At 48.2% G+C, this 27,699-nt stretch overlaps 1 protein-coding gene and 2 long non-coding RNA genes across 8 annotated transcripts in view; 1 reads left to right on the plus strand and 2 right to left on the minus strand.

Moving 5' to 3' along the window:
• The window catches only part of ITCH (itchy E3 ubiquitin protein ligase), a 126,407-nt gene extending 125,671 nt beyond the window's left edge, over positions 1 to 736 (minus strand). For all 4 annotated transcript variants that reach the window (XM_070051924.1, XM_051846160.2, XM_070051923.1 and 1 more), the window contains exon 1: positions 605 to 736. The gene's annotated coding sequence lies outside the window, so the exon portion shown is untranslated. The remainder of the gene's footprint in view (positions 1 to 604) is intronic.
• Positions 24 to 6,690, plus strand: LOC127491126 (uncharacterized). Its single transcript, XR_011379947.1, has 3 exons — positions 24 to 829; positions 5,181 to 5,420; positions 6,556 to 6,690. It is a non-coding gene; the product is annotated as an uncharacterized lncRNA (long non-coding RNA).
• Positions 6,691 to 9,946: 3,256 nt separating this feature from the next.
• LOC103348190 (uncharacterized) overlaps positions 9,947 to 27,699 on the minus strand; it is a 56,388-nt gene continuing 38,635 nt past the window's right edge. For 2 of the 3 annotated variants that reach the window (XR_007919648.2, XR_007919647.2), the window contains exons 2-3: positions 15,295 to 18,258; positions 9,947 to 11,452 (exon numbers count right to left, since the gene is read on the minus strand). This is a non-coding gene — a long non-coding RNA (uncharacterized lncRNA). The remainder of the gene's footprint in view (positions 11,453 to 15,294; positions 18,259 to 27,699) is intronic. The other variant, XR_011379944.1, reaches the window with a different exon arrangement.

Below are 27,699 nucleotides of genomic sequence, written 5' to 3' on the forward strand. Positions count from 1 at the left end.
CGCCGCGGCGGCGGTGGCGGCGGGCGCCGGGGAGGGCGCCCGGCCCGGGACCACCACGCGGGGGGACAATGGAGGGAGGAGGGGAGTGGAGGAGACCAGAGGAGGCAGCCGCCGGGCTGGGCCCTCCTGGAGACCAAAGGCTCGGCAAAGTCCCGGGAGGGCCAGACCAGAGGCAGGTGGGCCTGGCCGCCGCCCCTCACAGGGCCACGTAGCCCGCGGCCGCCCGGCCCCGCGCGTAGGCCGGGCCTCGGGAGAGTGGCCCCCGGGAGCGGCGGAGGGGCGCGGGGATGGACCCTGCCCACGTCCGCCGCGGCCCATCCCGCTCACAACTTGAGAGCCCACGAGACGAGGGGGTCGGGGCAACTCGGCAGGCGCCGGCCCTGCGGTGTGTCTGGCCGATCCGAGCCCTCGCCCGGCCCCGGCCACTGGCCCGTGCTCCCCGCGCCCCCCACGAACACCGGCTAGGAGGGCAGGAGCAGCCGCAGCCGCTGGGGCGGTCCTGGCTCGGGCGCCGCACTCCTCGACCCCTCGTTCTCTCAGGTCATTCTCACCCAGGCTTCCCCCTCCTCCCAGAACCGCCCCCAGTCAGCCCGCGGGTGTTTACCGGGACTCGGGGCGGCGGCGACTCCTCAGTCCCTCGACTAAGATGGCAGCCGGTCCCGAGCCCCGACCACAGCGACTAAAGCGAGTTAGCGGCCAATGCGCAGGCGCCTCCACTCGGGAGCGGCCCGGACTACAAGCCCCAGCAGGCCTTGCGCGCCAGCCAGCTGCCGGGCCGGGAGAGCTGGGGGCTGGTGAGAGCTGCTAAGTGGAGTTCTTCCCAGCCCAGGTGAGGACTCCAGTGGCTCCCAGCTCCGCTTTCTTTTTCCTTTTTTGTTCTTAGCACCCCGCCCACCAGAACCTCTGAAGACTGTAGCTGGAGTTGCCAAACTGCAGTGTGCATAGAATCGCCTGAGGGGCTTTTTAAAACTTACACTGCTGAGCTCCCGCCCCCAGAATTTCAGTAGATTTAGGACAGAGTCTGATCATTTGCATTTCTTTTTTTGTTTTTATTTGAAAGGCAGAGTGACAGCGAGAGGGAGAGACAGAGAGATTCCATCTGCTGGTTTACACCTAAATGGCCGGGCCGAAGCCAGCAGCCTGGAAATCCCTCTGTGTCTCCCACGTGGGTGGCAGAGACCCAAGCACCTGGGTCATCCTCCCCTGCCTCCCGGGATGCTTTGGCAGGAAGCTGGATTGGGAGCGAGCCGGAGGTGGGACTGGATCCCAGGCACTGTTATATGGCATGTCTGTGGGCATCCCAAGTAGTGGCTTAACCCACTGCGCTGCAGAGGTGGCCCCCAGCTTAGTCCCTAAAAACAGACACTGAGTGGACTCAAATCCTCCTCCTCCAGCCTTTAACAGGGAGGCTTGGGGATGATGGGCGTGGTGAGGCGCCCGCGTGGTTGGTGTTCTCTAGGAGTGAGCACCCAGCTCCCTTCCTGCTCACAACACATCAATGAGAGAAGGACCGTTGTCACCTGGCCTCACAGTCACATACCGGATAAGAACCTGGGCAGTCTGCCTTCCCATCCCTCCGCCCAAGTCCTGCACAGTTGTTTGTGAGAAGTAATAGGCCGTGCAAGTAGTGACTCAGGCACAAGGAAGCGCTCCGTAATTAGTGACCTTTGCTATTATTATTTAGCCTGTTTCCTCCTAATGAAAATACTGTTTTACCATCTGGAAAGTCACACTTTTCAAAGTACTTTCAAAACCACTGTGGTTCCGCATTACCCCCTTTGGACAGCTTGTTAAAAACAGATTCCAAGGACCTACCCCACTCAGATTCTCTAGAGCAGGGAGTCTTGCAGTCAGGACTCAACCACCTGCAGGTGGTTCTGTGTTTAAACCACAGATCCCTGGGGGCCCTGTCTGCTTCTGATTCCATAGGTCTGCGGTAGGGCCTGAGAATTTGCATTTTTAATATAATTTTTGGCAGCTTTTTCTCATAACAAAGTTTTTGGAAAATCTTATTTTTTTTTTTCTTTTTGAGAGGCAAAGAGAAAGATGTTCAATCTGCTGGTTCACTCCCCACATGGCTGCCACGGCTGGAGCTGGGCAGATCCAAAGCCAGGAACCAGGAGCTTCTTCTGGCTCTCCCGCATGGGTGCAGGGGCCCAAGCACTTGGGCCATCTTCCACTGCTTCTCCAGGCCATAGCAGAGAGCTGGACCAGAACTGGAGCAGCCAGGACTTGAACCAGTGCCCATATGGGATGCCAGCAACACAGATGAAGGCTTAAAATCTACTATGCCACTGCACCAGCCCCAAGAATTTGCATTTTTAACCAAGATCTCCACATTGGGAGAATCACTGCTCTAGGGCAGTGTTTACCAATATTTTTTTAAAAAGTTCTCTCTCTAAAGAGCATTTTTAGACATATTCCTCCAGTTATCCCATCCATGAAAGTTTTTTTTTTTTTTTAAGATTTATTCATTTATTTGAAAGACAGAGTTACAGAGAGGCAGAGGAAGAAGTCTCCCATCTGCTGGTTCACTCCCCAAATGGCCGCAATGGCCAGAACTGGGCGGATCTGAAGCCAGAAGCCAGGAGCTTCTTTTGGGTCTCCCACGTGGGTGCAGGGGCCCAAGCACTTAGACCATCTTCTACTGCTTTCCCAGGCCATAGCAGAGAGCAGAATCCAAAGTGGAGCAACTGGGTCTCGAACTGGCGCCCTTATGGGATGCCGGCACTGCAGGCAGTGGCTTTACCCTCTATGCCACAGCGCCAGCCCCATCCATGAAAGTTTAATGGCACAATATAATATGTATCTATTTATATACTGTGTGTTTATGCTTTGTACACACAAAAAAAGTAAAAGTATTTCTTCACAACACAACTATGTTTGTCCTATTAAGGGTTATGCTGTAGGGGAATCTGGTTTTTTTAACCAGAGCTCCAAGGCATTCTTGTCACTAGAAAAGTTTGGGAAATGTAACAACCCTTTAAGGTATGAAGTATTATCATGACCATTATACAGAGAAGAAAATTGAGTCTGAAGGAAAGTAAATGACTGGTCAGGAGCACTCAGCCAGGAACCTAGCCAAATACTCTCTCTGGATGCAGATTTAGTCTTGATCTAGAATTTTTTGAAAAGATTTATTTATTTATTTGAAAGTCAAGAGTTACAGAGAGAGAGAGAGGAGACAGACATAGAGAGAGCATCCATCCACTGATTCACTTCCCAAATGGCTGCAGTAGCCAGGGCTGGACCATTCTGAAGCCAAGAGCCAGGAGCTTCCTTAGGGTCTCCCACATGGGTGCAGGTGCCCAAGGACTAGGGCAATCTTCCATGCTTTCCCAGGCCATAAGTAGGGATCTGGATCGGAAGTGCAGCAGCCGGGACTTGAACCGGTGGCCATGAAGGATGCCTGTACTGCAGAGGGCAGCTTAACCCACTGTGCCATGGCACTGGCCCCCATCTATAACTTTAAAACTATATAATATTAGGCAAAACAAATCTATAACATTAGAAGTCAGAATAGTGGTTATCTTTTCAGGGGAGGTGTATCTGGAAAGAGGCACAAAGGTACTTCTCAGGGCAGTGATAATGATCTGTGCCTTGATCTAGGTGCTGGCACACAAGCCATTGTGTGAAAATTCATCCAGCTGTAACCCTAGGATCTGTGTATTTTTCTCTGTACTGTACAATGATAAAAGTTTAAGGGGCTGCTATTGTGGCATAGTGGGTAAAGCTGCTACCTACGATGCTGGCATCCCATATGGGTGCTGGTTCATGTCTCAACTGCTTCACTTCCAATCCAGCTCCCTGAAAATGGCCTGGGAAAAGCAGCAGAAGATGACCCAAGTGCTTGGGCTTCTGCTAACCAAGAGAGACCTGGATGGAGCTCCTGGCTCCTAGCTTCAGCCTGGCCCAGCTCTGGCCGTTGCAGCCATCTGGGGAATGAACCAGCGGATGAAAGACCTCTCTCTATAGATGGATGGATGGATGGATGGATTGATGGATGGATGGATGGATGGATGGATGGAGAGAGAGAGAGAGATAGGGGCTGGCACTGTGGCTCATTCGGTTAATCCTCCGCCTGCGGTGCTGGTATCCCATATGGGTGCCAAGTCCTAGTCCCGGTTGCTCCTCTTCCAGTCCAGCTCTCTGCTGTGGCCCAGGAGGGCAGCAGAGGATGGCCCAAGTCCTTGGGTCCCTGCACATGCATGGGAGACCAGGAAGAGGCTTTGGATCAGCACAGCACCAGCTGTAGCAGCCATTTGGGGAGTGAACCAATGGAAGGAAGACCTTTCTCTAATAAATAAACAAACAAACAAACAAACAAAAAGATAGATAAACTAAGCCTTTAGAATAAATAAATCTTTTTTAAAAATTTATTTTAAAATGTTTGTTTTATGGCCGGCGCTGTGGCTCAATAGGCTAATCCTCTGCCTTGCGGTGCCGGCACACCAAGTTCTAGTCCCGGTCAGGGCGCCAGATTCTGTCCTGGTTGCCCCTCTTCCAGTCCAGCTCTCTGCTGTGGCCTGGGAGGGAAGTGGAGATTGGCCCAAGTGCTTTGGCCCTACACCTGCATGGGAGACCAGGAGGAAGCACCTGGCTCCTGGCTTTGGATCAGTGCAGTGTGCCGGCCGCAGCGGCCATTGGGGGGTGAACCAACGGCAAAGGAAGACCTTTCTGTCTCTCTCTCTCTCACTGTCCACTCTGCCTGTCAAAAAAAAAAAAAAGGTTGTTTTAAATAAAAGATTTATTTCTTTAAAAGGCAGAGTATCAGAGAGAGAGAGAGAGAGAGAGCGAGAGAGAGCGCCATGATCCATCTGCTGGTTCAGTTCTTAGATGGCTGCAATGGCCAAGGGATGGGTCAGGCCAAAGCCAAGAACCAGGAACTCCATCCAGGTCTTTCACACAGGTGCAGGGGCCCAAGCACTTAGGCCATCTTCCACTGCTTTCCCAGGTGCATTAACAGGGAGCTAGACCAGAGGCAGAGTAGCAAGAATATCAGAATGTCACTCTGATATTAGGATATTGGCATTGCAAATGGCAGCTTAACCCTTACCACAACACTGTGCTGTAAATATATACTCATTTTGTTGTAAAAATGCATCTCTTTCTATTACAAATCAAAAATTCTCAAATTTAAGGGTACATAAGAATTGCCTGGAGGGATTCTTCCTTTTCAGAAACTGGTGTTTGTTTGCCATCAACGTCGTTTCTGCTTTGCTTTGGAGACTATGAAGAGCAGCTTGAGACCCCTCAGTGGTTGCTCCTACCTATTCGGTATCACGGACAGTGGGGCTGCAGCCCAGTCTTCAGCAGCCGCCTGAGCACTCTGGTCTTCACAGGGAACCGCTGCATAGGCACAGAGGGCGCCTGGAATCCCTCCGACCAGTCCGCAACCTCAGACAGCAGTAGCTGTGGCGGTAAGCGCAGGAGCGGGCCAGCCATCCGCCCTGCAGTCCCTCCTTGGTCACAGTCCTCTCAGCAGCGGTCTGCTCTTCCTCGCGAGTCTCTTCAGGATCTCTGAAGAAGCAGCGATCAGGCATGACCGCCATCAGTGGTCACAGGTGATACCAGGGGGCTTCCTGCTGCAAGGAACTTGGTGAACTCCTCCTCCTCCTTCATGTGTGGGACATCGAGGGCTAAGACACTGTGACAGCTTCCCTTTAAGTTAGTTACGCTGGGAATCCAGAACACCACCTGGATCCCTCACTGGGTAGCAAGGAAAGGCATGGAGGGTTGTCAAAACCTCAGATCATTAGGTGTCATACCCAGAATTTTAAGCAGTTTTTGATTTATTTGATTTTTTCACATTTTATTTGATAGGTAGAGAGACAGAGATCTTCCATTCCACTCCCAAGCCAGCAACAGCTGCAGCTGGGCCAGGCCAAAGCCAAGAGCCAGGAATTCCATCCAGGTCTCCCACGTAGGTGGCAGGGGCCCAAGTACTTGCACCAACACCTGCTGCCTCCCAAGGTGTGCATTAGCAGGAAGCTGGACTCTGAAGCAGACCCAGAACCCAAACCCATGCACTCTGGTATGGGACGTGAGCATCCCAAGTAGTGTCTTCACTGCTTCACCAAACAGTGAAACAGTCTGCCAAGACCCTCAGAATTTCTGAGCCAGGAAGTTCTGGGAGCAGGCCCAAGAATTAACATTTCTAAGTTCTTAGATGCTGCTCATGACCAGGGTCCCGGCTTTGAAAACCACTGGACTACACTATGCTGCCCTTCTTGCTAATGCCAAAAGAGTAAATGGCTCTAATCTGGGAGGCAGGATAGCAGGAATTAATAATGTAGGCTTCAGAGGCATACCAATGAAAGATCGAGTTCTTATTTTGTCAATAACTTGCTTTGAGGGTCTTAGGCACAGTCATATGAACCTCAAAATCCAAATCTCTAAATGGGAATAACAGATCCTACCTTCTTGGTTTATGTAAAGAGTCCAGGCGGTCCAGGGTAGGTAGGTGGTTCTCCAAGGAGAAGCTGAGTGGGTAGAGCCGGGAATACCGGCCTGGCCATTTCCTCATTCTCTCATGCTGTGTAGCTCTGCTCCCAGGTTCCCGGAGCCAGAACAGCCCAGTCGTGGCTTGGTCAGAGTGCGGAAACAGTGCCTGAAAAAGCCTCCCGCCACCTTCACCCTCCTGGACTAGGACATCCACGTTAGTGCTGGGCAAGACCCTGTGCTGCGAGAGCAGGGTGTGTGTGTGTGTGTGTGTGTGTGTGTGTGTGTGTGTGTGCAAGGCTGGAGCAGTCTGCCACCAGCACAGGAAGGAGGTTCCTGGGCCTCTCAGAGGGGGAAGGGAAGGCAGCAGGGGCGGAGCTAGGAGGAGGTGGGGGAGAAACCTGAGAAGCCCACAGACCACCTGTCACCTGTTTTATCCTCCTCTTCCCTGGAACTCCTCTGCTTTCAACTGCTCAAGGCAGAGGAAGTCCTGAGAAGCTGTGTGTAAAGGAGAGAAGATACTGGACCTGGCTTTGGAGAGCCTGAGATCTGAATCCAAAGAGATCACTTAGGACCTGAGGCTGGGGCTCCATTATTTGCCCTCTTTGAAACTATTTCCTCATCTGCAATTTGGGGTACAAATTGGGAGGATTGTCAGAGTTAGAAATAAAAATGTAAGAGGCCCAGTTAGATTTGAATTTCATATACACAATGGATACTTTTTTTAGTATAAACACAGCCAAATATCGTATATAACATACTAATGCCAAAACTTTCATTATCTAAAATTCAAATTTAATTGGGCAGCCTGTATTTTATTTGGCAACCCTAGTTCCAATTAGTAGTGAGGAAGAGTAAACTTAAACGTCTCCAAGATCCAGCTAGTTTATTACAAATAAGAGCTAACCTTTACCACACCCACTATCTCACTGAACACTCACAAGGTGGGGTACCCAGTTTTCTCATCTGTGAAGTGGCACTAGTAATATATCCACCTCATGGGTTGTTGTAAGGGTTAAATGAACTAATGCAAGTAAAACAGCTGGAAAACTGCCAGGCAAACACTCAGTAAGCAATGGCTATAACTTGCCCTATTATGTAGATGAGTAAACTGAGTCTCCTAGAAGCAAAGTGACTAGTCCATAGGCAGCCTTGTGGCAGAAGCTGGATTTGAACTCTGGTCTAAAATGTTGGCAAGGGGTCGGTGCAGGTTAACACCCTGGCCTGAAGTGCCGGCATCCCATATGGGCGCTGGTTCGAGTCCCGGCTGCTCCTCTTCTGATCCAGCTCTCTGCTATGGCCTAGAAAAGCAGTAGAAGATGGTCCAGGTCCTTGGGCCCCTGCACCTGCATGGGAGACCTGGAGGAAGCTTCTGGCTCCTGGCTTCCGATTGGCACAGCTCTGGCCATTGTGGTCAACTGGGAAGTGAACCATCGGATGGAAGATATCTCTCTCTGTCTCTCTGTCTCTCTCTGTCTCTCTCTCTCTGCCTCTCCTCTCTCTGTAACTCCGACTTTCAAATAAATGAATCTTTAAAAAAAAAAAAAAAAAACAGGGGGCCGGCGCTGTGGCTCACTTGGTTAATCCTCCACCTTCGGCACCGGCATCCCATATGGGCACTGGTTCTAGTCCCAGCTGCTCCTCTTTCAGGCCAGCTCTCTGCTGTGGCTCGGGAAGGCAGTGGAGGATGTCCCAAGTGCTTGGGCCCTGCACCCGCATGGGAGACTAGGAGGAAGCACCTGGCTCCTGGCTTCGGATCTCCAAATGGCTTCTGTAGCCGCCATTTGGGGGGTGAACCAACGGAAGGAAGACCTTTCTCTCTGTCTCTCTCTCTCTCACTGTCTATAACTCTACCTATCAAATAAAAAAAATTATAAAAAAAAAAAAAGTTGGCAACCCAGTGAAAGTACTGTATTTCATCAGCAGGAGAATAGATGAAATGTAGCTCAGTCATTCACACAATGGAAAACTCCCAAGCAGTAAGAAGAAAAAATTGCTAATACATAAAAAAGTGATACTGTAAAATATGCATTTGGTCTTTGTCCAATTTTCAGGCATAAAACTCCTAAAATCTTTGGAATTTCCAAAGTACTAAGGGTCATTTTTGTGTGCTAATGAGTTGGCTGTTGGCTGGCAGCCCCTACGTAGTTTCAGGACAAAGTGGGTGGGGCAGTGCTGTGGGCTGATCATCTGAAGAACCAGGACAGGGCTACAGAGTTGAGATTAGTTCCACTCCCCAACCTCCAGGGAGGAGAGAGGAATGAAGGTTAAGTTGATCACCAGTGGGCAACGATATAATCGATTGTGCCCACATACTGATGCCTCCATAACAACCCCCGAAGGCTGAGTTTGGAAAGCTTCCAGAAAGCTGAACACATGGAGGTGTAGTGGGGGAGGAGGGGTTGATTTTTATTCCAGGCTCTTCTCATGCACAAAGTGAGGCATTCTTGGTACTAACATATATAAGGTAAATTTTTATTTAAAAGGTGAGAAAACACACACACACACACACACACATACACATACATGTGAGCATGCGTTGCTCCGCACACAGAAATACCCATCGTGAGTGGGCAGAGAGCCCAAAAGTAGAAAGTGGTGAGGGAGGGGAAGCGGAAAGAGCCCCCCAGCACCTCCTCCAGGTCATGGTCTCCAGTGGAAGGGGGTCACCTCCAGTGTTGGTCTCTTTTATGAGGTAAGGGTTGGTGCCTCCACAAGCATGAAGTCACCTGGAAGTTTTATGGTACCTCCATAAATCCCACATGCAGGTTAATATCCATATTTCCATGGTGTCTTCCCCCAGATTCTGCATGAAGCAGTGCATCCCAGAAAAAGGGGGCATTTTGATTGACAGGAGAACAGAATTGCACATGTGGCTGGGGGAGCAGGGTTGTTGCTTGCAGATCCCTCCAGCTCAGCAGATCCTAAACTAGCTGCCTGCCTAGCCCATACAGAGGTTGCTAGAAGGGACAGCACCTGGAGAGAGCATGCAAGCCCCTCTTCCCATCCCCATCCTTTGCTTCTCCTCATCGTAATAAACCAGGAAACCAAAGTGCTTCCCTGAGTTATGTGAGTCACTCTAGCAAATTAATCCACCCCAAGGAGAGGGTCATGGGAACCCCTATTATACCCAGATGGTCTGAAATCTCAGCGGCCTGGACTTGGGAATGGCTCTGAAGAGGGGGTAGTGTCTTAGGACGGGGCCCTGCCACAACCAGGGAAATCTGACCCGCCTCCTGGTAGAGATAGCACCAGCGTTGAACTGAAGGTCACCCAGCTGGTGACTGCTGCTGCTGCTGCTGGCTTCCTGGCTTCCTGGTGGTGAGGGCAGGGCGGGAGGAGCTCCACGCATCTGAAATCACAGAAGTATTTTCTGTTGTGAGACCGGAGGAGAGACTGTGTGTGTCATCTCCTATATTCTCAGATAAAATGGAATAGCTAAGTCTTACATGTCATGCTGGGGGAAAAAAAAAAAAAAAACAACAAGAGTTCACATCACAGCATTTTATTTGTATGATATGCTAGAACAGGAAATATTTAACTAATGGTAAAAATCATAATAGTGATTGCTTCAGGAGGGAAGGGATTGATTGGAAAGGAGCACAAGGAATTTTCTGGAGCATTAAAATTGTTCCTTCAATGTCTTACTTGGATTACACGGCTGTGTGCATTTGGCAAAACTCAGCAAGTAGTAAGAGATCCATGCACATCACTATATGTAAATTTAACTTCAAAAAATAAGGAAAAACAACTGCCAAAAGACAAAATTACAACAAATTTAGTTCAAAGATCTTAATTGCCTTTTATTTGCAATTCTAGAATCAGGCAATACATAACAGAATCAGTGCTCTGATGAGCTGAGCAGAGGAGTTTGAAGACATAGAGGGACTGAAAAAGCAGATTGGTTGTTTCAGTTACTTTGCTCCTAAGGATGAAAGCAGAGTGAGCTTTCTTATCATGTCAGCTAAAACTGACTTCTTTGGAGGTTTAGCTATTATCTCAATCTCCTGATTTCTCCCAAGGTCAGATAAAGAACTGGGTTCAGGCTTGGTGATGTGGAACTTGAACATGACCAACTCCATTTTGGTTGGGTTGGGACCTAGTGTAGAAGCTCTGTCCAAACCAATGGCCTCCTCTACATTTTATTTAACACCAAAAACGAAAGTTGAGCCCTAGTTAATGATGGGTATCCTGAAGTGTGTAGAAGTAGCGACCTACAAAAAAGATGAGTGGCAGATGAATCAGAAAATATGGGGCAAAGCAAGAGCCAACAACTGTAGAATCCAGGCAGATGGGTGTGCACTGTATGGTTCTTGCAACCATTCAATATGCTCGAAATTATCATATGCAGGCAAAATGCAGTCTGTCTTCTGGGCTCAGTTTGCAATGACCTGTTGTAGACAGCTCCATCTCTGACCTGTTCTTGTGAGCCACAAACTGGCATGATTTTTACTTCCAAGAATCCCTTTGGCGATGCCCTTGTCCCACCGTTTCTCCTAATTTGGTTCCTCCTTGCCCTTTACATGCTGTGTGATTGCATCTCTGGGCCTCTTTGGACATCTGGAAATTGAGGTCAAATGTCTTTTATTGTCCAGCTCACGGCAGGGAACTGTAAGATAGCCCCCCTCCCCAAACTACTATCCCCTCCCGCCCAGGGAAGAGGCTGTCTCTCCCAGTCCTGGATGTCCTCTGTAGTGACATTCCAAGGGCCCTCTGTAAACTGTGAAGGGAAGAGCCAAGGACACACAAACTGAGCGCTTGCTGTATGCTCTGAACTACATGTGCTCTTATTTGTCCCCACGACTACCCAAGGACGTCAGAGACAGTGCAGTCCATGTTTGGAGAGGAAGAGAGTTCAGAGGAGTTGGGTGCCAAAACTCACAGACGATGCCAGAAACAGCCCCGAGATTTGAACCCAGATCTGTTTCTCTCAGCTGCTTTTCAATGCCTCTTCTGGAATCAACGTAAGGAACAGACCTGGCGCTTCCCTGCGTCCTTCATGTTTCCCGTACTGAATGTAGAAATTAAAAAAAAAAAAAGTATAAAAATCAGTAGCCAGGGCAGGTATTCGGCCTAACAGTTAAAATGCCACTTGGGACGCCCAGATCCCATCCTGGAGTGCTTGGGTCTGAGAACCAACTCCACTCTACCTTTCTGCTAATATGCACCTGAGGTTGTGGGAGATGGTTCAAGTACTTAGGTTCCTGCCACTCACAGAAGAGATCTGATTGAGGGCTGAGCTCCTGGCCTGTCCCAGCCTTGGCTGTTGAGAGTGTTTGGGGAGTGAACCAGTGGATGAAATTCTATCTCTTTTCTCTCTGTTTCTCTGCCTTTCAAATAACTAAATAAGTAAAATTATTTTTAAGTGTAGACATAAGCAGCTCTCGGCACTCAGAGGGGCGATGGTGGGACTCAGGGACTCCTCAGACAGAGCTGCTTCTAACCCTGCTAATTGTGTTCATCTCCTTCTGCTCTCACCCCGCTCCCCCTTTTACTTGGAGGGCAAAGGCAGATAGAGACACAGACACAGACCCAGACACAGACCCAGACACAGACCCAGACAGATCTTCTATTCACTGATTCACCTACCTAAATGCCCACAGCAGCTGAGCCTGGGCTAGGCTGAAGCCAGGAGCCCAGAACTCAATCCACATATGTGGCAGGGACCCAAGTACTTGAGGTCCCAAGTACCTGCTGCCTCCTAGTGTATGCATTAGTGGGATCAAAAGCAGAGCTAGTGGGCCGATGCTGTGGTGTAGCAAGTAGAGTTGCTGCCTGTGGTGCTGGCATCCCATGTGGGCACCAGTTTGACACCCACATGGGTACAGGGGCCCAAGGACTTGGGCCACCTTCTACTGCTATCCCAGGCCATAGCAGAGAGCTGGATTGGAAGAGGAACAGCTGGGACTCGAACCGGCGCTAATATGAGATGCCAGCACTGCAGGCAGCAGCTTTATCAACTACGTCACAGCGCTGGCCCCTAAAATAAATCTTAAAAAAAATTTCATATCGGGCCGGCGCCACGGCTCACTAGGCTAATCCTCTGCCTGCAGCGCCGGCACCCCGGGTTCTAGTCCCAGTCAGGGCGCCAGGTTCTGTCCTGGTTGCTCCTCTTCCAGTTCAGCTCTCTGCTGTGGCCCGGGAAGGCAGTGGAGGATGGCCCAGGTCCTTGGGCCCTACACCCACATGGGAGACCAGGAGGAAGCACCTGGATCCTGGCTTCGGATTAGCGCATTGTGCCATCTGTAGCAGCCATTTGGGGGGTAAACCACTGGAAAAGGAAGACCTTTCTCTCTGTCTCTCTCTCTCTCACTGTCTAACTCTGCCTGTCAAAAAAAAAATTCATATCATTGTTGCAGGAATTAAATGCAATAAAGATATATTTCAAAGAACTTAGAAAGATGCTTACTTAGCACATTAAAAAAACTAAGTAAAATTAAAAAAAAAAAACGAAAATGAGACAAACCACAAACTGGGAGAAAATATATGCAAAATATATGATAAGGGACTTGTATCCACAATATGCAAAAAATTCTTTTTTTTTTTTTTTTTTTGACAGGTAGAGTGGACAGTGAGAGAGACAGAGAGAAAGGTCTTCCTTTGCCGTTAGTTCACCCTCCAATGGCCGCCGCGGCCAGTGCGCTGCGGCCAGCGCACCGCGCTCATCCAATGGCAGGAGCCAGGTACTTATTCTGGTCTCCCATGGGGTGCAGGGCCCAAGCACTTGGGCCATAGCAGAGAGCTGGCCTGGAAGAGGGGCAACCGGGACAGAATCCGGCGCCCCGACTGGGACTAGAACCCGGTGTGCCGGCGCCGCAAGGCGGAGGATTAGCCTAGTGAGCCACGGCGCCGGCCGCAAAGAATTCTTAAAACTCCATAAGAAGACAAACAGCCCAGTTAAAAAAATCAGCAAAAATTTGAAAAGACAATTCACCAAAGATATGGGAACAGCTAACAAGCACATGAAAAGCTGCCCAACATCATTAGTCTTTAGTGAATGCAAATTAAAACCACAATGGGATGTCATTTTTCAGTCAAGAAAATGGTTAATAAAAACAAACAAACAAAAAACCTGGCAGGCATTTAGCCTAGCAATTAAGACACCAGTGAGGATACGTGTCCTACAGTGAAGTGCCTAGGTTTGATGTCTGGCTCCAGTTCCTGATTCCAGCTTCTGCTAATGTAGATCCTGGGAAACAACAGGGATGGCTCAGATAATTAAATAATTATTTAATAAAATAATTTAAATTTAATAAAAATAATTCCAGCCATTCATGTGGGAGATATAGATTGAGTTTCCAGATCCCTGCTTTGATTTGGCCCAGACCAAGCCCTTGCAGGCATTTGGGAAGTGAGCCAGTAGACAGGCGCTCTCTGTCTTTACCTCTCTGCCTCTCAAATTTTTTAAAAATATGCATTTATGTATTTTGAAAGTCTGTGAGAAGGAGAGAGAGAGAGAGATCTTCCATCTGTTGGTTCACTACCCGGATGTCTGTAATGGCAGTGCTGGGCCAGGTCAAAGCCAGGAGCCAGGAACTCCTTCTGGATCTCCCACATGAGTGGCAGGAGCCCAAGCACTTGGGCCATCTTCCCCTGCTTTTCTCAGGCCATTAGCAGGGAACTGGATTGGAAGTGGAGCAGCTGGGACAAGAACTGGTGTCCACATGGGATGCCAGTGTCACAGGCAGTACAGCAACCAAACCCACTATTCCACATCACTGGCCCCTCAAATAAATTATTTTTAAAGCTTTATTTCTTTATTTGAAAGTCAAAGTTACAGAGAGAGAAAAGAAGAAATAGAGAGAGGTCTTCTGTTCTTCTTCCCAAATGGCTGCAACAGCCAGAGCTGGGCCAGGCCGAAGCCAGGAGCCAGGAGCTTCCTCTAGGTCTCCCGTGTGGGTGCAGGGGCCCGGACATTTGGGCCGTTTTTGGCTGCCTTCCCAGGCAGAGCTGAATCACCACCGGGACTCAAACTTGCACCCACATGGGATGCTAGTGTTGCAGGGGGAGGCTTAATCTGTTATGCCACAACATCAGCCCCCAAATAAAATTTTTTAAAGATGAATTAATTTATTTGAAAGTCAGAATTACACAAAGAGAGAAGGAGAGGCAGAAAGAGAGAGGCCTTCCATCCGTTGGTTCACTCTCTGTTAGGAAAAAAGGCACAGAATAGAGAGGAGGCAGTGTATGAATTTATTCAGCGAGACCGAATTTATTCAGAGAAAATAAATTTGTAGAGGTGGCTGACCAACTGTCCATGTGCACATTGATGGAACACATGGCAAAAGGCCCCAACCCCCAGGGGTTGAGCCTTTTTATATTTTAGGAGGGCTAGGGATGGGGGTAGGGGTAGGGGGCAGCAGGCAGAGGGGAATTCCTGGATCTGGTCTTTTTTTTTTTTTGACAGGCAGGCAGGGTTAGACAGTGTGAGAGAGAGAGACAGAGAGAAAGGTCTTCCTTTTCCATTGGTTCACCCCCCAATGGCCTCTATGGCCAGTGTGCTGTGGCCAGTGCGCTGAGCCAATCCGAAGCCAGGAGCCAGGTGCTTCCTCCTGGTCTCCCATGTGGGTACAGGGCCCAAGCACTTGGGCCATCCTCCACTGCACTCCCAGGCCAGAGCAGAGAGCTGGCCTGGAAGAGGGGCAACCGGGACAGAATCCGGCACCCCGACCGGGACTAGAACCCGGGGTGCCGGCACCACAGGCGGAGGATTAGCCAATTGAGCTGCAGCACCAGCCCAGTCTTTTTTTTTTTTTTTTTAAGATTTATTTATTTACTTGAAAGTCAGAGTTACACAGCAAGAAAAGGAGAGACAAAGAAAGAGACAGAGAGAGAGAGAGAGTGGTCACCCACCAGCTGGTTTACTCCCCAGATGGCTGCCATGGCCAGAGCTGTGATGATACGAAGCCAGGAGCCAGGAGCTTCTTCCAGGTCTCCCACACAGGTGCAGGGGCCCAAGGACCTGGGCCATCTTCTACTGCTTTCCCAGGCCATAGCAGAGAGCTGGTTTGAAGCAGAGAAGCCAGGATACAAACCGGTGCCCATATGGGATGCCAGCACTGCAGGCGGCAGCTTTTACCCGTTATGCCACAGTGCTGGCCCTGGAACTGGTCTTTCAAGTGTTCTAGCAACTAGTCTTTCAGGTGGCTGTGGGGGATGGAATATGAAGGCAATAGAGTGTGAGACCCAATTGAGATTCAAGGGCAAGGAATAAATTCCATTGCTTATCTCTCTTTTGAGCAATAAGCAAGAATGGCTGAGGCTATGTCTTTGTTCCATCACTCCCCAATTGGCTGCAATGGCCAGAGCTGTACCAATCCGGGTGCAGGGGCCCAAAAACTTGGGCCGTCTTATACTGCTTTCCCGGGCCAGAGCAGTAGAGCTAGATTAGAACTGGAGGAGCCAGGACTCGAACCAGAGCCCACATAGAATGCCGGCACTGCAGGAGGCAGTTTTATCTGCTATGCCACAGCACTGGCCCCCCCCAAATAAATTTAAAAAATCTTTTTTCTTGTCTCTGTCACTCTACCTTTCTAACTAAAATAAACAAAAAACCCAAACTACTCAAAACCGTAAAAGCACTGATAAAAGAAATTGAAGAAGACACAAATTAATGGAAAGTCATCCTCTGTTCACAGATTAGAAAACTAAATATTGCTAAAATGGCCATATTAGCAAAGTGATCTACAAGTTCAATGATCTACAATTCCCAATGACATGCTTCACAGAGATAAAAAGAAAAATTCTAAAATTGTTAGGTAGAAGATAGGCATTAGCCTAGATGTGAGAGAGGGGCCTGAGAACAAGGGAATTTTGTGCAGTTGAATGAGGGAAGAAAGCATGTCTTGGAAGCTGACCAGCATGTGCACAACATAAGTCTTGCCCCCGCCTAATAACCGGTTAGGTGAGTCCAGGCGCTCCCTGGGGCATCTTAGGGGAATCTTCCCAGCTCCAACCTGGGGGCTATAGGGTCCAGTAACACTGCTGATAAAGCCCCGGGAGGATTTTAAGAATTCCAAGAGCAGCAACAACCCAGAAGAGGGAGTAGGTAGGAGACACAGGGGACCCATACCCACAAAAACTCAGTGTGCATGCAGATGGGGCTGTCTGTTCTTTGCTGAGAAGACCGCCTGGCCTTTGCATTAGGCTTTGCCAGCATGCTTGCTGCTGATCTCTGTCTCACATCTGAAGTTCTTTCCTTAAGGGAAAACAAGCATTTTTGTTGCAGCCCTCTGGATGGAATCGCAAGCAAACCCACATGGCCAAACCAATCTTGAGCAAAAAGAACAAAGCCAGAGGTTTCACACTTCCTGGTTTCAAAATATACTACAAAACTGCAATAATTAAAATACCAAAGTATCAGCATTAAAAGATACATGAGGGCCGGCACTGTGATGGTTCAAGTCCCGGCAGCTCCACTTCCAATCCAGTTCCCTGCTAATGTGCCTGGGAAAGCAGCAGAGGTCTGGGCCCCTGCTTTCATGTGGGAGACCTGGAAGAAGCTCCTGGCTTCAGATAGGCCCAGCTCAGGCCGTTGCAGATGGAAGAACTTTCTTTGTCTCACCCCTTTCTGTCTGTAACTCTGCCTTTCAAATAAATAATCTCAAAAAAAAAAAAAGAAAAAAAAAAAGAAAAGACACAAGGACCAATGCAACAAGATATAGAGCCCCGAAATATATCTATGCATTTTCAGCCAATTAACTTTTGAAAAAGGTGCCAAAAACACAGCAAGGGGAAAGAACAGTCTCTAATAAATGAAGTTGGGAAAACTGTATATCTGTGGTCAGAAGAATAAAATTAGATCTTTATCTCAGACCATATTAAAAAAATCAACTTAAAGTGGACTAACGACATAAATGTAATACTCAAAACTATACAAGTACTAGAAGCAAACAGAAAAATTTTTTGATATTGTCCTAGGAAATAATTTTTAAAAAATTTTTTTAAAGATTTATTTTTATTTTTTTTGAAAGGCAGAGTTACAAAGAAAGGTAGAGACAGAGAGAAAGAGGTCTTCTAACTGCTGGTTCACTCTCCATTTAAATGGCTACAACAACCAGGACTGGGCAAGGCTGAAGACAGGACGCAGGAGTTTCTTCCCGGTCTCCCACGTGGGTGCAGAGCACACAGTAAGGACCTGCTCAGTCAGGGTTAGCAATGACAAGGTCATGTGGCAGCTGAGAGAGCTTGTTGTGGAATGTAGGTAAGACATTTCCAGAAATTCTGGGGAATTATTAGAGGAGACTTGACTAGGAATGTCAATTGCATTGACAAATTGGATTGAGGAACCACAGAATTGTTAATTTTTTTCAAAAAGATTTATTTATTTGAAAGGCAGAATCACAGAGAGGCAGAGGCAGAGAAAGAGAGAGAGGTCTTCTATCTACTGGTTCACTCCCCAAATGGCCGCTATGGCCGGTGCTGCGCCGATCCGAAGCCAGGAGCCAGGTGCTTCCTCCTGGTCTCCCACGTGGGTGCAGGGGCCCAAGGACTTGGGCCATCTTCCACTGTTTTCCAAGGCCATAGTAGAGAGCTGGATCGGAAGTGGAGCAGCCAGGACTTGAACAGGCAGCATCCATATTGGATGCCAGCGCTGCAGGAGGCAGCTTTACCTGCTAGGCCACGGCACTGGCCCCAACTGTTAATTATTTTAATCAGAATATGTTATGCTGGCACAAATGCTTTAAAGTCTATCCTCTTAATTTTCATAATTTGCAAAGGACAAGGACTGGGAGAGGCAGAAATATTCAGGATTGAATCCAGTGTCACAACTTCTCTGATGGGTGGTTTTGGATGACTGAGTCCTAGTATTCTCTCCTGCAAATGGAGATAATAAGGAGATGTCAATCTCCTGTGATGACAATCAGACGAGAGAGAGGGCATATGCCCAGTCTGGCATACAGTAGATGCTTAATAAAGGTTATAGAAGCAGATGTTATTTTCATTAGCATTATTGTTTCTCATACAGGCCATGTCAGAAGAAGTCCTATCAGACAGGCCATGCCATGGACAGCAGAATCTGCAGCTGTAGATTTGGCCACTAAGATAGGACAAGTTCTGGAGATGAAGGCAGCTGAAGGTGAGGAGAAAATGTCCATTAGAGTGGGCAGAAAGCAGGATTCAGAAAAGATGGGGCAAGTGGCTGGGGCTGACATGAGGAGCTCTACAAGAGACCAGCTCTGTAGAAGGGACACAAGACAAAAGCCACAGCCCCAGAGGCAGCACTCGCTGACTCAATGGGAGAACAGTGGTTTGACCTAGGTTCTGGGGTTGGGCAGAGCTAACCTCAAATCACAGCCTCACCCCGAGGTCACTACGGAAACTTCCTCTGCTCTGTGTTTTCTATTCTGTAAAAGAACTGATTGCCTTGTTTGTCTACTCCTTGTTTGTCTTCCATCCACTGGTTCACTCCTCAATTGGCTGCAATGGCCAGAGCTGCGCCGATCCAAAGCCAGAAGCCAGGAGCTTCTTCCAGGTCTCCCACATGGGTGCAGGGGCCCAAAGACTTGCAGAGAGCTGGATGGGAAGTGGAGCAGCAGGGTCTTCAACCAGCGCCCATATGGGAAGCTGGCGCTTCAGGCCAGGGTGTTAACCCACTGTGCCACAGCGCTGACACCCCTTCTAGGATAATTGGTTCAACATCAGAACCTTCCTCAGTTTCTTCACTCGCCAAGGACTGTGGTTTCCCAGGATGCCAAGTCAAAAACAATAACAACTCTGAACATTCGCCTTCCTTTCCCATCTCTTCCCTCCCATCCTGATCCTACTGAGACGGCGAAGCCACTGGGCCTGATGCCTGGTGCCTCCCTGGATTCCCGGTCCTACCACTCATCAATGCCATCCCACTGTCGGGATGAGTCCAAGAACTTTCCTGCCTTCTCTGCTAGCCACGATGAACACAGCTGGAGAAAACCATACATCTTGGTTTTGTTTCACTTTAGATTCAAGTTCATGAACCCCAGTGGCTCGCAGTCCTACAGAGACAACCTTTCTCATGAATGTCTTCCCACCTCCAGCTGGCACTGTGTCTCAGCGGATTCAGCAGCTGCTCCTGAGGCCGGCATCCCATATCGGGTGCCAGTTTGAGTCTGGGCTGCTCCACTTCCAATCCAGCGTCCTGTTGATGCACCAGGGAAGGTAGCAGATGATGGCCAAAGTACTTGGGCCCTTCACCCATGAGGGAGACCAGGATGTGAAATCAGAGAAGACCCCCCTAAAATTTTACACTAAAATGTGGCTCCTTAAAGTTCCCTAGAAATGCTATCCGGGGTGCCACATGTACTACCGGAATTTGGGGTGCCACACAATCTCACCACGGGCTTATTACTAAATCCCCGACATTAATAAGCCCAAGAGGGTTCTTGTCTAATATTTAGAGAAGAATTCTAAATACCAGCACAGATAAATGAGGCAGCATGGTACGTTTTAAGCTTTTATTTAGTGAGAAAGATGCATAGGGAGTGAGAGCTTTATTTAAGAGAGAGAAGTGAATGGGGATTCATACCGAGCACCAGGAACCAGCCACGTGGAAGAGCATCTAGGCCAGGAAGCCTAGAGCGCATGGTCTTCGGGGATACAGCAAACCCCTTCCTAGCAAGAGGCCAGGGAAAAAGAGCAGGCCAAGCCACACTGTGGCCCGGCTTTTAACCCACTTCCAAAGGGGAGTGGTTAATTAACCTGATTGGCTGGTGGGCACCCAGGTATGGCCAGGTAGGGGAATGAGGCTACACAGGGGTGTGGCAAAAGCATCAGGTAGGGGCACAAGGTCACACAGGGGCGTGGTGAAGGCGTGGTCTTCCAGTTCTCAAATCCAATCAATTTTAACCTGTATGCCTGCCTACTTCAGATGGAGTTCAGTGCTCCAGTCTTTGGCTTGGCCCAGCTCTGGCTGTTACAGCTATTTGGGGAGAGGATGGGCCTTTCTTTTCTTTCTTTTTTTTTTTTAAAGATTTATTTATTTACTTTGAAAGTCAGAGTTACATAGAGAGAGGAGAAGCAGAGAGAGAGAGAGAGAGAGAGAGAGGTCTTCCAACCGCTGGTTCACTCCCCAGTTGACTGCAACAGCTGGAGCTTCGTTGATCTGAAGCCAGGAGCCAGGAGCTTCTTCCGGGTCTCCCATGTGGGTGCAGGGGTCCAAGGCCTTGGGCCATCTTCTACTGCTTTCCCAGGCCATAGCAGAGAGCTGGATGGGAAGTGGAGCAGCCAGGACTTGAACCAGCACCCATATGGGATGCCAGCACTGCAGGTGCGGCTTTACCAGCTATGCCACAGCGCTTGCCCCAGGGCCTTTCAAATACATACATAAATAAATCTTTTTTTTTTTAAAAAGGACATAGTTTGTTAGGAAAAGAGTTGCAGATTGGTGCCTCCTCACAGGGGCACCAAAATGTTAGGAAAAGAGGCGCAGAATAGAGAGGATGAATTTAGAGCCAGACCGAATTTATTCAGAGAAAAAAAATTCGTAGAGGTGGCTGACCAACTGCCCGTGTGCACATTGATGGCTGGGCCTTTTTTTACTTTAGGAGGGCTAGGGATGGGGCTGGAGGTAGGGGGGCTGGAGACAGAGGGGAATTCCTGGAACTGGGCGGGGCCTCGGGAACCTGGAAAAGAATGCAGGGTGGGGAGGAAGGCAACAGAGTGTGAGACGCAACTGAGATTCAAGGGTAAGGAATGCATTCCAATGTTTATTTTTTGGGCAAAGAGCAAGAATGGCTGAGGCTTATGTCCTTGTTCCCTCATAGTTCAAGGAATTATTTGGCAAAATACACACCTTTAAGACAAAAGAAACAAAAAAGTCAAGAGAACTCCAGCAACTGCCTATCTGCACTGAAGAACTCTCTCATCCTACCGAAAATCACACCTTCCACGATGCTCTGAGTCTCGGGTTCTCATCCCTGTCACCCTCAGCTGCAGCTCTGCTTTGACCCCACGTTCCCCTCTGCTTACACCCTCTTTTCCCTTTCACAGGCAAACTTCAGGGAAGGGACACAATTCAGTGTCTCCACTTTCCCACTCCCAGTTCACCCTCTAAAGAAACAAAGCATAAGATTCATTTCAGAAAGAGAGAAAGCTCCCAACTGCTGGTTCACTACACACATGCCCACGGCAGCCAGGGCTGGGCTGGGCCAAAGCCAGGAACTGGGAACTCCACCCAGCTTTCCAATATAGGGGGCAGGAACTTAACTAGAACCATCACTACTGTCTCCCAGGGTCTGCCTAACAGGAAGCTGGAGTCAGGAGCTGGAGCCAGATATTGAACCTAGGCATTTCAGTGTGGGACACAGGTATCTTAATCCATGTGATATCCCGTGGGCTAAATGCTTCTCTCCCCCAAATTCATTCCAATCTAACTTGTCTCCTCCTTTCCACGGAAACTGCTCTTATCAAAGTCAGGCTTCCAAATGCATTGGGTGTCCAGGCTAAGAGCCTGTTGTGGAGGCCAACTGCAGGGGACCCAGGTTCTCCACTTGCTGTGTAGCCTTGGGCAAGTTACTTAATTTATCTGAGACTCAATTCCTCAAGTAGAGAATGGGCATAATAATGGTGCCTACTCCACAGGCTTACTAGGAAGATTAAATGGGTGAATGTGCGTAAAGCACTACACACAGTGCCAACGCACTGCAACGTTCTCACTAGTGAGTTTTCTGTAATTAGCGCTGTGCATACCACGTTTGTAAGGCCACCACAAAGCACACCAAACACGGGAGTAAGGAAAGGATTTATTGGGGGAAACCTAACAGACCAGAGGGAAGGGGCAGAGTAGGAAGAAGAGGGAGGAGGAGAGTATAAAAGAGAGATCAAGAGAGAGAGAGAGAGAGAAAGGCCGGCGCCGCGGCTCACTAGGCTAATCCTCCGCCTTGCGGCGCCGGCACACCGGGTTCTAGTCCTGGTCCGGGCGCCGGATTCTGTCCCGGTTGCCCCTCTTCCAGGCCAGCTCTCTGCTGTGGCCAGGGAGTGCAGTGGAGGATGGCCCAAGTGCTTGGGCCCTGCACCCCATGGGAGACTTGGAGAAGCACCTGGCTCCTGCCATCGGATCAGCGCGGTGCGCCGGCTGCAGCGCTCCAGCCATGGCGGCCATTGGAGGGTGAACCAACAGCAAAGGAAGACCTTTCTCTCTGTCTCTCTCTCTCACTGTCCACTCTGCCTGTCAAAAAAAAAAAAAAAAAAAAAAAAAAAAAAAAAAAAAAAAGAGAGAGAGAGACAGACAGACAGACAGAGGCAGAGAGAAAGAGAGATCAGGAGACGGAGGGAAAAAGAGCTACATGTTCAGGAGCAGGTCCTCTTAAAACTTTGCCAGGGTGGGGGGCGGGCAGCTAAGTAGGAGCAGCAAATCGCATTGGAATGGGGGTGGTCGGGCCATGTGGCCACCTGGCTTCCAGCAAGGGTGGGGCAGCTAGACCCTAGGATGGTGTCTGGGGTATAGATCACACCATAGATAAGACTGCGCCCTTTTACTAACAATGTTTGAGCTCCCAGTAGCAGTCAATACTACTGCAGACCCTCCAGTGATAAAGCTTTCTTCTCCTAGTCCCTGCGAGATATCACATTTTTTATTTCTCTCCTGCCAGCTGTCTAAATGCTGCCAGTTGATGTCTAAATGCTGCTGTCCTCAGGAGCCTGTTCTCTTCTGCCTGTAAGTGATGTTCATTCCAAGGCTTAAAATGAAGAAGGAAGAAGAGAATGACCTTTGAACTCAGCACTGAGTCAGTATATCCCTTCATGGGACATATTCTGAGGACCATAACTTCATTTTTATGGTATTTTTATTGTTACCAGCAATGTTGCTATGGTAATTTTGGAACCACTGTATGGATAATATAGAATTCATGTAAGAGAAGAGAGATTCCCAATATAAAGTCAAAAAGTTAGGAAAGTCCCTATGCATTAGAAATAATAATACAGCCTCATTATATAATTAATGTATATTAGTTGCATATGCATTTATATGTATAATATAGGTGTATATTATACATGTGAGTATGAGATAGATGATATATATGATATCCCCACTAGATTTACCTATTGAAAGGGAGGGTCTGAAAGAAACAACAATCCAATAACAATGAGAACATCTGAAACCCAAATCTTTTTTTTTTTTTTTTTTTTTTTTGACAGGCAGAGTGGACAGTGAGAGAGAGACAGAGAGAAAGGTCTTCCTTTGCCGTTGGTTCACCCTCCAATAGCCGCTGCGGCCAGCATGCTGCGGCAGGTGCATCGCGCTGATCTGAAGCCAGGAGCCAGGTGCTTCTCCTGGTCTCCCATGGGGTGCAGGGCCCAAGCACTTGGGCCATCCTCCACTGCACTCCCTGGCCACAGCAGAGAGTTGGCCTAGAAGAGGGGCAACCAGGACAGAATCCGGCACCCCGACCAGGACTAGAACCCCGTGTGCCGGCGCCGTAAGGTGGAGGATTAGCCTAGTGAGCCATGGCGCTGGCCAGGGTGTGCCTTCTAAAGTGACACCAGAGGAAGTCTCCGGCACAACCTATGGCGCCTTGTGCTTCTTCTCAAAGCATTTATCCTTAATACAATGTGGCTTTTAGGTCTAGTTCCCAAGTTATAGGAAATAAACAAGACAGACAGAACTTAAAGGACACCACAAAGAAACAATAAGATAATGACAGAATGTAAGACTTCCCTGAAGACACTGGCCTTGTTGCTTCAAAATATCAGCGCTACAGAAGAGGAGAGGAGGGAGCTACTGGTCTAGATTGCAGGAGACTAAAGTGACATAAAACCAAAATACAAGGCCAGGTGTTTAGCCCAGTGGTTAAGACATCAGTTTAGATGCCCATGACCTGCACTGGCAGGTACCTGGAGGGAACACTGAGCTCTGTGACTCCAGCCGCCTGTCAGCGGAAACCCTGAGAGGCAGCAGTGATGGCTCAAGGTACTGGGCCCCCTGCCACCCACGTAGGAGATCTGGATTGAGTTCCCAGCTCTTGGCTCAGATCCCAGCTCTATCCTGGCTATTGTGGGTGAGTGAATCAGTAGCTAGGAGTGCACTTGCACTCTCTTCTCTCTCTCTCAAATGCAACTTAAAAAAATATGAACCTTCAGTGGATACTGATTTAAAAAACGAAACAAAACAAATAAACAAACAAAAACAGGGCCAGTGCCATGGCTCACTAGGTTAATCCTCCGCCTGAGGCACCAGCAGCCCTTATGGGCGCCAGGTTCTAGTCCCAGCTGCTCCTTTTCCAGTCCAGCTCTCTGCTGCGGCCTGGGAAGGCAGTGGAGGATGGCCCAAGTCCTTGGGCCCCTGCACCTACATGGGAGACCAGGAAGAAGCACCTGGCTCCTGGCATTGGATTGGTGTAGTTCCGGCCGTAGCGGCCATTTAGGGGGTGAACCAACGGAAGGAAGACCTTTCTCTCTGTCTCTCTCTGTCTAACTCTATCTATCAAAAAAAAAAAAAAAAAAAAAAAAAAAAAAAAAAAAAAAGCTATAGGGGCATACCAGGTTAAGCCATTGCCTATGACACCAGCATCCCACATGAGTGCCAGTTGGAGACCCAGCCTCCACTTCCAGACTAATTCTCTGTTGATGGCACCTGGGAAAGCAGTAGAAGATGACCCAAGTCCTTGTGCCCCTGCCACTCATGTGTGAGACCCGGATGAAGCTCTGGGCTCCTGGCTTCTGCCTGGTACAGCCCTGGCCGTAGCAGTCATTTAGGGAGTGAACCAGTGGTCAGAAGAGCTCTCTCTCTGTCTCCCCCTCTCTCTCTGTAATGCTGTCATTCAAACAAATTAAAAATAACTCTTTTTTAAAAAAACAGCTATAAAAGACACAATTAAGAACATTTGAACGTAGACTGGAAATCAGACACTAGAGAATTATTATTTATTTTCTTTTAAAGTAATTTTTAAAGCGGATTGTTCTTTTTCTAGATTTATTTATTTGAAAGGCAGAGAGACAGAGTGAAGACACACACACATACTGTTAGGGAAAGAGTATAGATTGGTGTCTCCTCACACAGGGTGCCAAAATGTAAGAAAAAGGGTGCAGATCAGAGAGGAGACAGAATACGAACTCGCAGCCAGATTGAATTTATTCAGAGAAAATAATTCAGAAAATTATTATAATTATTATAATTCAGAAAAAAATTCAGAGCTCGACCAACTGCCAACAAGAACCTTAAACGGCTGACCTGTGTCCTTGTTCCATCACACACATACAGCTATCTTTCATGTGTTGGTTCACTCCCCAGGTGGTTTCAACAGCCAGGGCTGGGCTGGGCTGAACCATCCTGGTTCTCATGTGGGTGGCAGGGGTACAAGCACTTGGGCCATCATCAGCTGCCTCCCAGGATGTGACACATTTGTAGGAAGCTGGATTGGAGCCAAGACTCAAACCCAGGCAATCTGATAAGGTATGTCGGCATCCATCCCAAGTCAAGCCTTAGCACTCCCTACCAGTTTTATCTTTTTTTTTTCTTTAAGATTTTTATATATTTATTTGAGTAGAGTTACAGACAGGGAGAGACAGAAAGGTCTTCCATCTGCTGGTTCACTCCCCAAATGACCGCAACAGTCAGAACTGAGCCAATCCGAAGCCAAGATCCAGGAGCTTCTTCCAGATCTCCCTCTTGGGTGCAGGGGCCCAAACACTCGGGACACCTTCTGCTGCTTTCCCAGGCCATAGCAGAGAGCTGGATTGGAAGAGGAGCAGCTAGGACTAGAACTGGCGCCCACATGGGATGCTGACACCACAGGTGGAGGCTTACCCTCCACATCACAATGCTGGCCCTGTGTTTTATCTTTTAATTCCATTTTTCTACCAACTTTTGAAGCTTCCCTCAAATATGCTGAAATAACACAAATTGTGCCATGAATACATGTAATTTTTGTATGTCCATTAAAATTTATTGTTTCTCCCTCATATTATTATTTTAAATTTTTACTTATGTATTTTCATTTTAACTGAAAGGCAAAGCCAAGGCTGCACCAGCCCAAAGCCAGGAGTCCCCAACATGGGCTGGCAGAGCCCCAGGCACTGGGTCATCTGCTGCTGCTTTCCTAGGGGCAGTATCAGGGAGCTGGATTGGAAGCAGGACGTGAACTGGTGCTTCTACAGGATGTCAGCTTTGCAGGCAGCAGCTTAACCTGCTGTGCTACAATGCTAGCCTCAGTATTAAAATTTTTCATCAAATGGGGAGGTTTTCAGTCATTGTTTCATATTATTTTTCTGTGCCAACTTCTTCTCCTTAGACTCCAATTACACTTGAAGTTATTTTATACCTCACTGATACTGTTTATTATTTTTAAATTCCCTTCTGTGTTTCATTTCAGATAGTTTCCATTGCTGTATCTTCAAATTCACTAAACTTTTCTTCTACATTGTGCACTCTGTTGTTAATATCATCTAGTATATTTTTTCGTCTCACTCGAGTTTGACTTTTTTATACTGTCCATGTGTATACTTAACTTTCCAAACACATGTATATGATGTTATGATCATTGTCCTGATCTGCTAATTCTAATGACACCTATATCTTTTATCATTATTATTATTTTTTTATTTATTTGACAGGTAGAGTTATAGACGGTGAGAGAGAGAAACAGAAAGAAAGGTCTTCCTTCTGTTGGTTCACTCCCCAAATGGCCGCTACAGCCGGAGCTGCGCTGATCCAAAGTCAGGAGCCAGGAGCTTCTTCCTGGTCTCCTATGCGGGTGCAGGGGCCCAAGGACTTGGGCCATCTTCTACTGCTTTCCCAGGCCACAGCAGAGAGCTGGATCAGAAGAGGAGCAGCCGGGACTAAAACCGGCGCCCATATGGGATGCTGGCACCACAGGTGGAGGATTAACCAAGGGAGCCACAGCGCTGGCCCCCAACACCTATATCTATATTAGGCTGGTTTCTTTTCTTTTCTTTTCTTTTTAAGATTTACTTCTTTATTTGTTTTTTTTTTTAACTTTTATTTAATGAATATAGATTTCCAAAGTACAGCTTATGGACTACATTGGCTTCCCCCCACCCCCCAGTGACTTCTCTCCCACCCTATATTAGGCTGGTTTCAACTAATTTCTCTTCATTATTTCGTGCTTTGTATCACTGGATGCCAAACACTGAATTTTATCTGTTGGGTGATATGTATTTTTATAATTCTGTAAGTATTCTTGAGTTTTGTACAGGGTTATAGCTAAATTTTTAGAATCAAGACCCTATGGTCGGGCCGGCGCTGTGGCTCACTAGGCTAATCCTCCGCCTTGTGGCGCCAGCACACTGGGTTCTAGTCCCAGTCGGGGCGCCGGATTCTGT

Source organism: Oryctolagus cuniculus, chromosome 11, assembly GCF_964237555.1.
Source record: "Oryctolagus cuniculus chromosome 11, mOryCun1.1, whole genome shotgun sequence".
Taxonomy (NCBI): domain Eukaryota; kingdom Metazoa; phylum Chordata; class Mammalia; order Lagomorpha; family Leporidae; genus Oryctolagus; species Oryctolagus cuniculus.